General features: G+C 37.2%; 1 protein-coding gene across 3 annotated transcripts in view; it reads right to left on the bottom strand.

Annotated features, from left to right (window-relative positions):
- LOC107064848 (uncharacterized) overlaps nt 1–9,142 on the bottom strand; it is a 132,729-nt gene extending 123,587 nt beyond the window's left edge. For all 3 annotated transcript variants that reach the window (XM_089174865.1, XM_089174869.1, XM_089174866.1), the window contains exon 1: nt 8,848–9,142. The gene's annotated coding sequence lies outside the window, so the exon portion shown is untranslated. The remainder of the gene's footprint in view (nt 1–8,847) is intronic.
- Between the last annotated feature and the right edge of the window lie 2,855 nt (nt 9,143–11,997).

The raw sequence follows: 11,997 nt of genomic DNA on the forward strand, positions 1-11,997 counted from the left end.
TCAATCGACGAACTATGCTTGTTTTGTACCAACGAAAAATATAATGGAAAATTGATATATGGTAATATGAATAAAATGAGATTTTCTTGAGGGTACTTAATTGTTGATATATAGTGAACGACAGTGAAATTGTTTATTCTGTCATGTCAAACAGAACAACTATACATTATAACCTAAACGTGTTTGATTATAGGGGTAGAACTGTTGGAATTACAATTTGCAAGATCGAGGGGTTAGATAAAGCTCGTAGAAAATGGTTAATAGTTTATTTACTTAAGGGGAGAAAAAGATGGATAGAAAACAGGGGGAGAAAAAAGTGAAAAGGAATGAGTTATATAGTCGCGTAGTTAGGAAGTGACCGATTCAACGTTTGCTTCCATTAACAAGTATACCAGAGCTTTCTAGTAGTATAGCACCCTAGTTATCCTAAAGTCAAACTTGTAACTAGTTGTGTCGCGGTAGACCGAATACCCGTCGTCTACTTAGTCCGAATAGGAACCGACTGGTTCGTACTACTGCGTAAAAGTTGACTCGATATTGGTAGAAACGCTATGAGATCGGATCGGATCGGATCTCGGTTGCTTATGGTTACTGGTTAGGACGAATCGTAAAATTGATTTTCTCTTGTAACAATATGGTAAGCATACACATATAACCAAATATGTGTGTGTGTATATATATGTGTGTTTCGTTCTCGATAATAAACTTTTCCAACTCCTTCCCTCAACACGTCAACGCCAAAATAGATCCATTAAATTTCAAATAAGCGTTGTATGTCGTCGTCTTCGTCGTTGTCATCGTTGTCGTCGTCTTCGTCGTCTTTCGCAACGAACTTGCTGGTTCTAGATCTGATCTGATCACATTAGTCTTCGTTTATGCTAGTACATGAATACTGTCTAACACATTCGGTCTTTGTTTCAACTGTTAGACAGGTAATAGATAATACTTAACTGATACTTTTATCGATTACACGTAAGATATTCTTTTTTTTTACATTGGAAAAATCATTGCATTAGAGAACGAGGAAAAAGCTGAGAGATGAAAGAAGCAAGAAAAAAGAAAAAAAATTCGATATATCTATTAGAGGTATGATCCCTTCCTACAGTAATAGGATTTTTCTTTCTTTGTCGAGGGATCAGAAAAGAGGCTAGCAAAAGAGGAAAAAGAATTCACCGTTCTTATATCTTTTCCTCTCGTCGATGAATCCTCTTCTCCTTTGGGATATTTGTGAAAAGTAGGTGTGTATTTCGTAGATACACTATATATCCTTCAACTTGAAAATTAGAAAGTAAAACAGCTTCACTTGCAATATTTCACTTTATCCACTCTCACGCTTTTTCTTCCCCCCCTCTCTCTCTCTCTCTCTTCCTCATTTTATCTCTCCGTGAATTTATTTTATTTTGTATTTTTTTTTTGGTTTTTTATTCAAGAAATTTATCTTTAAACTCGTCGTGACAGGAAAACACATCAGAGCTTTGGTGAACTTTATCTTTCTCAATAGAGCCATCTTAATCCGTGGTAGTTAAACGTGCAGTAATAAACTCTCCACGATGCTCATTAAGCCGGATTTTATGTTCTTTTTATTCGGCCGAGTAGGATGTATATTAACGGTAGCAATAAATATCGGCCTTATCGGTGACGTTTCACCACCTTGTTAACGCGTATTGATCTTCTGGAAAAAGGGTAGAAAAGAGGTTGGAATAGTACGACGAAGGAAACGGTGCACGAGCATTTGATAAATAACGTTATTTAGCAAAGTCTTCGAAGGAAGACCGACGAGCTTGCATATTTTTTTTTCTTTTCCTTTTTTCCTCCTTTTGGGAAACAATACAAAATTTACCTATCGAATTATTTATTATATTATATAAATAATTTACATATAGTTTTTCTTTTTCTTTTTCTTCTTCTTCTTCTTCTTCTTCTTCTTCTTCCGATTTTCGTTTCAGTTCGTCGATAGATAAATTTAATTGGCGGCGTTTATAAGTACGTTAAAAGTGTCTGACGATCTAAATAACGAATTTTTATTTATCGATGCTGACGCGGTAGGACAGGAAAATGCTGAGAAAATGCATTTACGAGGATAAAACGGGCGTAAAATTAACGAGGCCACCAGCGAAATAAATTAGGATGGCCAGTGAACAATTTAAAGTGCTTGTACCACTCGACAATAATTAATGACAGTAATTAACTTATTTATATCTCAACAATATCGATAGAACTTTGACACGAATAAGGAGCGCATTGTCACGGCTGTCTATCCATCCAGACCCGGATACAAAACGATCGAATTATTTTGTTTCTGACTTTGAAAGGTTCCTCTACGAGCGAACGAATTGTTTCATCGATCCATATTTCATCGGTGTCCGTCACGTTTAGAAATTTGATAGCCCAACTTTTCCTCTCTCTCTTTTTTTACAAAAGCATTTGAACTTTGGCAAATGATATCAATAAATATCCCTAAATTTCACTCAGTCATATAAAATAACACGAACAATTTTAATCTCTTCTAGAGATAAAAAAAAAAAAAAAGAAAATAAAAAAGGTCGTTCGGTTAACGAGACTATAGCGAAGTAAATGCGATAAAAAACGAAACAAGAACGAAAGCGATTGTTAACGTTGACTGTTAACGGGCTGGGTAGAATAAAATGTTGTCAAATTCCGCATTTAAAATCTGCGAATAGGTGGGTTAGGTTGCTGTCAAGGTTGTTTATTAATGACCGGTAAACGACATTTTAATTTGCGCGTAATCGTATAAATTCTTCGTGATTTTCGAACGGTTTAATTCGTAGAAATAGAATTAGAGTGAGACAGAGAGATATAGAAAGAGAAAGAAATAAAGAAAGAGAAAAAAAGAGAGAGTGAGAGAGAGAGAGAGAGAGAGGAACAGATCGTGGGGAACAAACGCGACGGATACACGTGTGGCAAATCGTTTGAAACGGATGTTCCGTAGCTTGAAATTTGATCGACAGCGTTGTTATCGCATCATGCGGGAGTAATGTGATAAAATAATTGGCAGGGTTTGAGGGGTATGGGAAAACGAGCGATGCTTAACCGCGCGAAACACCGAGTTACGTTCAATCGAGACACGCCGTTAACATTTGCACTTGTGACCTAAAAGGTTGGGCGCGGTTAATGTTCGTTAACATTATCGATTAAATCGTTACCGCGAACGATATCATAGCTCGATATCATAGTCGATTGTAGCTTTAAAAGATTTACAGTAGGATGATCTAGTTATTTCCTATAGAATATCTTTACAAAGTCGAGTCAAGTTTTATTCAATAAAGATATTCTCTCCATGATCATCTAAGTTTTCTCGTTTTCCCCTACAACGACAGAGATATTTTGTGAACGAGTGAGAAAGAGAGAGAGAGAGAGTGAGAGAGAGAATGTGAAAGAAAAAGGTAAAAATCTTTAGCATATAAAAAGAGAGCAACGCAATTTCGTTTTACTCGATTTCTCTCTCGCGATTTTCTAGATGATAGTTCAGGCCTTCTTAACGTTAAGGAAACGTAGAAAGAAGATAGGAGAAGATGAATCGAGATGACGCGAGAAAGCAGAGTTCGTTAAACGCTTTGTAAAACGAAGTCTCGGGTGCATCGTTCAAGCCGAAAAGTCTCGGCATAGCAGCCAAGGCGGTAACGCTTGAGGTTGGCCTTTATAGTTCGCACGGGAACGATAATACCATCGTGGCAATGTGTATGTGTGTCTGTGTATTGCGAGTAAGAGAAAGAGAGAGAGAGAGAGAGAGAGAAAAAAAAGAGAGAAAAGAAATGTTAGAGAGACAACGAGTGAAAGTGAGAAAACGTTTCTCTCTCTTTCTTTCTCTCTCTCTCTCTCTTTCTTTCTCTCTCTCTCTCTCTCTCTCTCTCTCTTTCTCGCTCTCTCTCTCTTCCTCTGTTTTTTTCTTTACTTCGCCACTTTGAAGTCATCCATACTCACGAAAATTCGTGAAAAGAGAGAACGTCGCTTTTTTTCTACTTTGCTACCAAGAATTTTTTTTTATTTTTTTTTATTTTTTTTTTTATTTCTTTCTATTTCTACCTCTCGTTAAAATACTACGAATTTTCTACCCTTTTACTAGACGAATTTACGAGAAATATTTACGAATTTTCTTGAATTTATCGTGAATTTTAAAATGCAATTTTAAAAGTTAAGTTAAATCATTCTGATCCTTGAATAGTTTGGCTTATTTAATACAACAATATTTTTTCAATATATTTATTCACATTGACTTAAATAATAAAATCCTAAGACACTGATTGTTAGTTATAAATTATAACAGAATAATAATATAGGACACCCCAAATAAAAAATTTCATCTCTAGAAAAACAAAACAACCAAAACACTTTGAAAAACAAAAGAAACAAACGAATGTAGTTCATGGATAATCTCAAAAATCTATAGATATAAATTTGTAACTTTTTCCTATTTTTTTGTAAAAAATTCTACGATCACTTTTTGATCTATCGTCTAAGTTACGTCTAGTAGAAACAGACATGACTATCTAAAATAAATCCTCGGTTAGTCGGACGAGGCCGCGGTTATTGGGCCGTGCAATGCCGAGGAACATTGCCTCGAGAAACAAAGAGATTCTACCCACAAAGTAGAACTAAGAGAGACCGAGAACAAGAGAATGGAGAAGAGAAAGAGAGAGCAATAAAAGGGAGAGACAGACTGTCTACAATTCGGTCTTCCGTTCCACGACGTTTACTCTCGCAAGAGATACCAGAGGTAAACCCATTTGGAACTTAAGTCCAGTCCAGCGTGGACGAAGAGAAGAACGAAACGAAGAGTGGTTAGAGGGAAGGGGGAGGAAGGGAGGGAGGGAGGGAGAGAAATGCGAAACATAGACTATAAGACTATGTTGCAAAGACTAACTATAATAGAAAGAGAACAACCATGTAAGAATAAGTAAAGCTTTCCTATCCCCTCTCTCTTTCTCTTTCATTCTTTAACGAATTCAACTTGGACAATACTTGTCAGTTTGAGAAAGATGAAGGGAAAGGGGGATGTGAATAAGAAAGGATGTGAGAGTGAGTACTGGAAGGAAAGAGATGCAAACGTTTTGCCCTAGTCTGAAATACTAAAGCGAACTTAAACGCTCGTTGCCATAGGGACCAGCTTAGAAAGAGAAATAGAGAGAGAAAGGGATGGAAAGAGAAAGAGAGAGAAAGAAGGGGTGACTCGTACGAGGGTTCACAAAAGACATTTGCTTGCGTCCAGGATGCAATTTTATTCGTGAAAAACAATCGAATGTCACTTTTTATATTATCGTTCAATTGATTTAGTTTCCCCAACTAAGATAAACGCTTAAAACTGTTCGAAAGTAATACAAATAAATTCGTGATTTGTTTTCTTCGATTGGCAAATCCAATTGTAAGCAAGAGGTTTTTCTTTTTTATTTTTTTCGAAAGTACTCAAAGATCTAAGTCGCCTTTTTTTTTAAATGATCTATTTACCTAAATACTTATCTCATCCTTTACCTTTTCTTATTCTTGTTATTCTTCTTGTTATTCTTCTTGTTATTCTTCTTGTTATTCTTCTTGAATTTTATTGGAAGGCAAAAGGATGAACAACGATCTAACAGAAATTTACGAGATCGCTGAGAGAAGCTGTCTTTTTCTTTCAGAATAACGATCCCTTTTCTCTTTCCTTCTTTCGGTACGTCGGAGAAGAAGAAGAAGAAGAAGAAGAAGTATATAAAATATCGATTAACTCACTGGAGGTGAATAGAAATTGCAAGAAGAAGGTAGAAGGGCTCTTCCTTGAAGTTCGAACGAAGTCGCTCGATCGATTAGCTGTGAACCTTTTGAGAGAAATAGGAAGAAAGAGTAAAAGAGAAAAAAAAGACAGAGAGAGAGAGAAAGAGACAGAGAGAGAGAGAGAGAGAGAGAGAGAGAGAGAGAGAGAGAGAAGGCGTTTACAGAATTAATCCGACTACTTCCGTTTCCGATCACGTGCAAGCCGAGTTCCGAGAGGAGGCTTCGGGGAACGAAGGCGTACGAAGAAAATGTAAATTCGCGTAATGCCGCGAGTCAGCGCGAGTGTTACTTCAACGAATAGTACACCGAACAGAGAGAGAAAGAGAGAAACTTACCGATCCCTAATAAAAAAATTACGGTAAAAGAGAAACGACCCTAAGCTACTACATTTTGCAACGCTTCGGGGAAAAGAAGAATAAGAGATAAATAAATGCGAGTAAAAGAGATTCGTAGAGTAAAAGAGAAAGATAGATAAAACGAAATACCCGATTGGATAATAAATTCGTTGCTTGTTGGATAATGACTTATGAGAGAGAAGAGATGTTCGATAAAACGTAGATACGAACGGTCCGTCCGTCAACGAGAAACTTACGGACGTTACTGGAAAATGAAATGTATACGATAATAAAATTTTTGAGAGAGAAATAGGAAAAAAGAGAGAGAGAAAGAATGAGATATAAGCGAGTATCTCGTTTATCCTGTTAAAAAGAATTACCAAAGATATGTTAGCACGGAAAAAAGGACTAATTCGATTGAAAAGATAAATGAATCCGTTCTATAGATGGCTTTGTTTTAGCAAACATTAGTTGCAAAAGAAGGAAAAACGAAAAAAAAGAAAACAAAAAAAAAAGAAAAAGAAGTATGTCGAACTGACGATAAGTTGCTAATTACATTCCTAATATGCTAATGAGAAAGCTCTTGAAATTAAAATAAAAAGAAGTGAAATATAATAGATAGAGAGACAGAGATAACTCGATGATAATATTAAGGCTAATACGATCCAAGTCGACTTTGAATCCTTTAAAAAAGATTTGCATCTCGTTCGTTAAACGGAAAAGAGAAAGAGAGATGATATGATGAAATGAAAGAGAAGAAAGGGAAAAGGAAGAAATAAAAAAACAAGGAAATAAAAGAGCGATGTCAACGATGCGCTTGAATTTTTCCGAATTAAAAAGTAATAATAAAAGGGTATATTTATTCTCCTCTCAAATCGTAACGTTGGAAGTCTCGCGGTACCGCAGACGTTGCGCAATTTATTATTTTGCAACGTAAGCCGGTGCACGTTCGCAACAATACTTCGTAAGTCCGTAATTTGCATCTCGTTCCAGATGTATTCCGTGTCGTTCGTGTATCAGCTACCCCCGGCAGTCTCGTTAAACGAGTTTCCCTTCCTCGTCCCAACCACCCCTCAGTCTTCACCTTCACTTCTATATCGCTTTTCCCTTTTCCTTCTCTGATACTCTCTCTCTTCTCTCTTTTTTTTTTTACACACTTTTCTCTCGCTCGGACCTTCCACAAGCTCACTTTTCTACCGGCTCGGCTAGGCTCGGCTCGGCTCGGCTCGGCGCGGTGACGCGTTGCTAACGCGGAAAAGGGTGAAAATTTGATTATTCGCAACACGATTGGGTCGCTCATAATTAACGTACCCCCTACCAACCTACCTACCTACCTAGTATTACCTTTTAACTACCACGACACAACCTCACTCGTCATTCATTCGTCGAGACTATCAGGTTAAACCAGTACGACAACAACGACGACGAGGACGAGGACGACGAAGAAAAATCAGCTGACGTAGGGTGATGAATGACGCGAAAGAAAATCGATTACACACATACCGGAGAGAAAGAAAACACTGTAAAGCTTCGACGAAATGGAATTTAACCGAAGTGTACCTGTCGAAAAGAAAAAGAAAAAAAAAAAGAAAAAATACGGACTAACGGAGAACAAAAATAAAAAAAATAAAAAAGAAAAAAAAAGAAATATACCAAAGGAAAAGAAAAAGACATAACACGATAAAACGGTAAAAACGAATGACGAACGGAATACCAGGAAGAGACACGAAAAGTTAACGGGGAGGAAGGGGTTAAACAAAGGACGACGATTTTCAGCACTGTTTCAAAGAGCTACCCTTCAAGGCTTGCTGCCCGGAGGCAGGCAGAAGGTCGGCCAACGATAGGACCGACAAAGGGTTGCTGAGACGAGAGATCGGAGAAGAAGTGGGAGAGGGGAAAAGATAGAACGAGAGAGAAAGAGGGAAAGGGTGCCGCAACCTTTTATCACACCATCCGGTTGCGGCTGAGCAGAGTTCCTCCTTTTTCTGTCTTCCTCTTTTTTCCTTTTACGAGTGCACTTCGTCGCATATTTTCACGTTTTTAACATTGTTACGCGGAACTACTTCCTTTCCACCACTCCCCCTGGAAGCACTCTGTCATTCCCCACCGTTTTCCGTTTTTCTCCCTCGAGCCGTCTCTCCGCACGGCTTGGGGATCCGTCACGTGGGAGGAAAGGAAACTAGGAAAGAGATAGGACTAACATAAAATAAAAAGAGAAAGAAAGAAAGTGAGAGGAAGAGAGTGTACGATAAAGTAAGAGAACAAGAGAAAGAGAAAGAGAAAGAGTGAAAGAGAATCGACGATACCGTTAGAGGGAAAGCAGACAAGCGTGGCCAGCTGCAATACCGCGATATACAAACTTATTGGGAGAAACTCTCGGAAGTTGAGTGAAGCTTTTGGAATTCCAAGATGGGGAATATCTGCATAGCGGATTAACCTGAAGAATACCTTCCTCCGGGAGATCGTAGAAAATGTTGCTGACGAGGATTCAAATAGATATTAGAAAAATTTCAGAAAAATAACGTACAAAGTGAAAGGGGATGATAAGATAAAGAGCGAAAAACAAATAAAAAAAAACATAAAATAAAATTACTTATAATAAAGAAAAGTTAGAAAGAAGAAAAGATATATAGATACATCGAATAGAGACAAGAATCTGTTCGTAATTATATTTCTATATTCTTTTTCTCTCATTCTCACACACTCTCTTTCTCTTTCCCATTCATTTGTAATTGGCAGGACGTACGTGGTGGAGAGCCATTTTGCGTGGTGTTCTGCTTGTAAATGGCACTGGTTAATTAGGTCGACCATCTGACGATTCGGAGAGCGAGGGAGGAGGAGGAGGATTCAAGCTCGGCGGCGATAATGGGCCGTATTAATTATATATGTCACGCCGACGTTAAATATTCAGGAAGGAGGAGGACCGGCAGCTAGCACTACCACTACCACTACCATTGCCACCATGCTATCACCACCATTACTACCTACTACTACTACTACTACTACTACTACTACTACTACTACTACTACTACTACTACTACTACTAGTACAACTATTACTCTCTTCTACTTTACCCTACCGGTAGAAAATGTGTGCGCGCGCAACAAACGTCATGTCCTCTCGTTTACAGTCTCCCTCTGCATTATATAAATCCTCTATTATTTGTACAATGATTCGCCACCTCGTCGGACGGTCTACACCTATACTTATGTATATTTATGGATATGCAGAGATATTCATAGCTTGTGTTGCAACGTCTGAAACTTCTCTCTATCTATTTCTCTTGGTTTCTATTCTTGCCTGGCCAACTGCCCGAAATTCGAGATCGATGCACCTGTTAAGAGAGAAACGTGCAACGAAAGTAAAATCTACCTTAAATCGCTACCCATTTCAATGTCATCCGAAATCACATTGTGAAATATTTTTGGTTTTAATTACGACGAACGATTAATACTAAACAACTTTTAATCATTTTCGAAAAAATGTGTTCGTTAAAATATTAAAAGAATTCTTCAATTTAATCCATTATTTGAAAATGATATTCGATGTTTAATACCTCTCGGTCCCACCCCCACCACCCCCTTCTTTTTAATCTCCTTCGAGCTTACCAATTTATTCACTCGATGATTTTAATAAGCGTACTCGTATTTTCTAGCCGTGAAACCGTGCTTATACTCTTGGAATTCAACGTAGCCTGCCTGGGTCGTTCCGAAAGTGAGAAGAAAGCCGTTCCATAAGCGATCCTCCTTTGTGAAGAACGACACGGAGGGTTGAAGGAAATGGAAAGGATAAGACGAGGAAGGTTTCTCTGAGGATGATAACCTTCGGAGATATCGTAAACTCCTCGCTTAACGAGATAAAAAGATCCAAGGAGAATGCGCACAAGTGGAGGATGCAGTTATTTCTTTTTTTTTTGCATCGTATCACAAAGATTTTTCAAAAGGCAACAATAAAAGACATTCTTGTTGAATGGATATAAAAACACGTACGAATTGTCACTATAGTAAATCGATTCCATTGGTCTTAATGGTTACGAAACGACATCAAAACCCACCCCCTCTGTTATATGAAAGAGAAAGAAAAAAAAAAGAGGAAAAAAATAAAAAGCTGGATAGATATAAAGCTGAATCTCATAAAGAGAAATATTTCGAACAAATGGAAAAGAAGAAAGGAATAATAATAGTAGCATCGATCTACTTAAAAGATCTCACCTTTTCAAACATTCATGTTAACCAAATCTAATTTAACCCAACCTTATACAATTCGGTAGCTGCATGACATACGTGAAAAAAGAAGATGAAGAAGAAGAAGCAAGAAAGACGCGTAGAGTACGCTTTGTAGAATCTTGGTCTCGTGGGAAAGAGGATGGGAGACGTAAATTGGAAATATGCTTGGAGTTATTTCTTTGAAAGATCTTCTTCTTTTTCTTCTTATTTTCCTTTCAAGAAAGAAAAGAGAGAAAAAAGTTAAGTTAAGTTAAAGGACAGTACACGATCTTTATAAGAACGTAATTTACCTGACGTTTCTTTTTTCGGGATCTCTGGTAATTCTTTCGGTTAATTTTATGATCCTCCGCAGGTTCCTATATAAACGAGAGACCAATTATATTATTATAGCAATTCGAAAAAAGCAAAATCTTCAAAGGAAATGAAAAAACGTTTTGGTGAAAGATTATCCGAAATTTAATCTCAATAATTTATCTGCTCATAATGGAAATCAAGATAAATGATTTTATCAATTTTTAATATACATTATTTAAATCGATAAAAATGATAATGAAAAAAAATAGGCAAAAGAATAAAACTTATCGTCGTTAGGGGAGCATCCCTTTCGTCTCTGCTTTTCTCACATCCGTTTAGTTACCTACTCACATTGAATACTCACATGTTGCAAGAGGCGTTACCCATGGCGTTGATGCCGGCAATCCCCTCAAAGCTTTTCGCACTGCTATCGTGGTGTCGACGCAAATGGATTTCTCGGGAGTTGATGAAAAGCTTCTAGAAAGTGATCGAGTTCCTACGCGATTTTACGATCCCGTGTGTCGGATTTCCAAGCTTAAAGGGAACCCTTACCCTTCTCTCTCGAAAACGATCAGATAACAGATCCGATTCGTGGTTTTACAAACTTTCTCCAAACGGAAGGAGAGAAGCCCGAGAACTTTCTACCTCCTAACTGCCACAATTAGAGGCTTCCAATTCATTTTGATCGTTCCCAAAGTTCAATGGATATATCTAACGAGAGAACTAAGCAAATCTAAAGAAACATTTTACTCTTAAGATATTCTCATCCATTACCTTTTACAATTTTTATTAATTGAATCTTTTTTTTTTGAAAGATTCTTTTTCCAATTACAAAAAAGAAGAACAAAAATCAAACGTATACGTGATTAGAAGAAAAATTCTATATTAGCGAGTTTATCTGAAAAATCTAAATTTTCATGATTATAATATACGTATATTATATACACATACATATCTACCTACTTACGATACGTGTGCGATCAGATTTCTTTCATGTCTTCGGATCTTTTTCTACGTTGGTTGGTTCGTGTTCTGCGGTAGTACGAAACTCCTTTCGAAACCGGAGAGTCTCTCGCGAGAGAGAGTCTCTTCGATCGAGTAGTAAGGAAGAGAGTCAAGGGAAAAGGGTTCTGAGATAGTGACTACGAAATGGCCTGAGGTTATGCGACAGCCATACATGATTCGTAATAAATCCATTATTGAGTTTTGCATCAGTCGACAAAGTTCTTTATCGATTTATATTCTTTGTATTCGTATGATAAAAACCAACTCCTTGTCAATTCGCGTTATTTCTTTCTCTTCTTCTTCTTCTTCTTTTCTTTTTTTGCAATCATAAATAAACGTGTTGTAAATTTATTCTAATAAACGATGATTT

This window comes from Polistes dominula, unplaced genomic scaffold, assembly GCF_049000335.1.
Source record: "Polistes dominula isolate Pdom_NZ unplaced genomic scaffold, Pdom_raw_medaka contig_16, whole genome shotgun sequence".
Classification (NCBI taxonomy): Eukaryota; Metazoa; Arthropoda; class Insecta; order Hymenoptera; family Vespidae; genus Polistes; species Polistes dominula.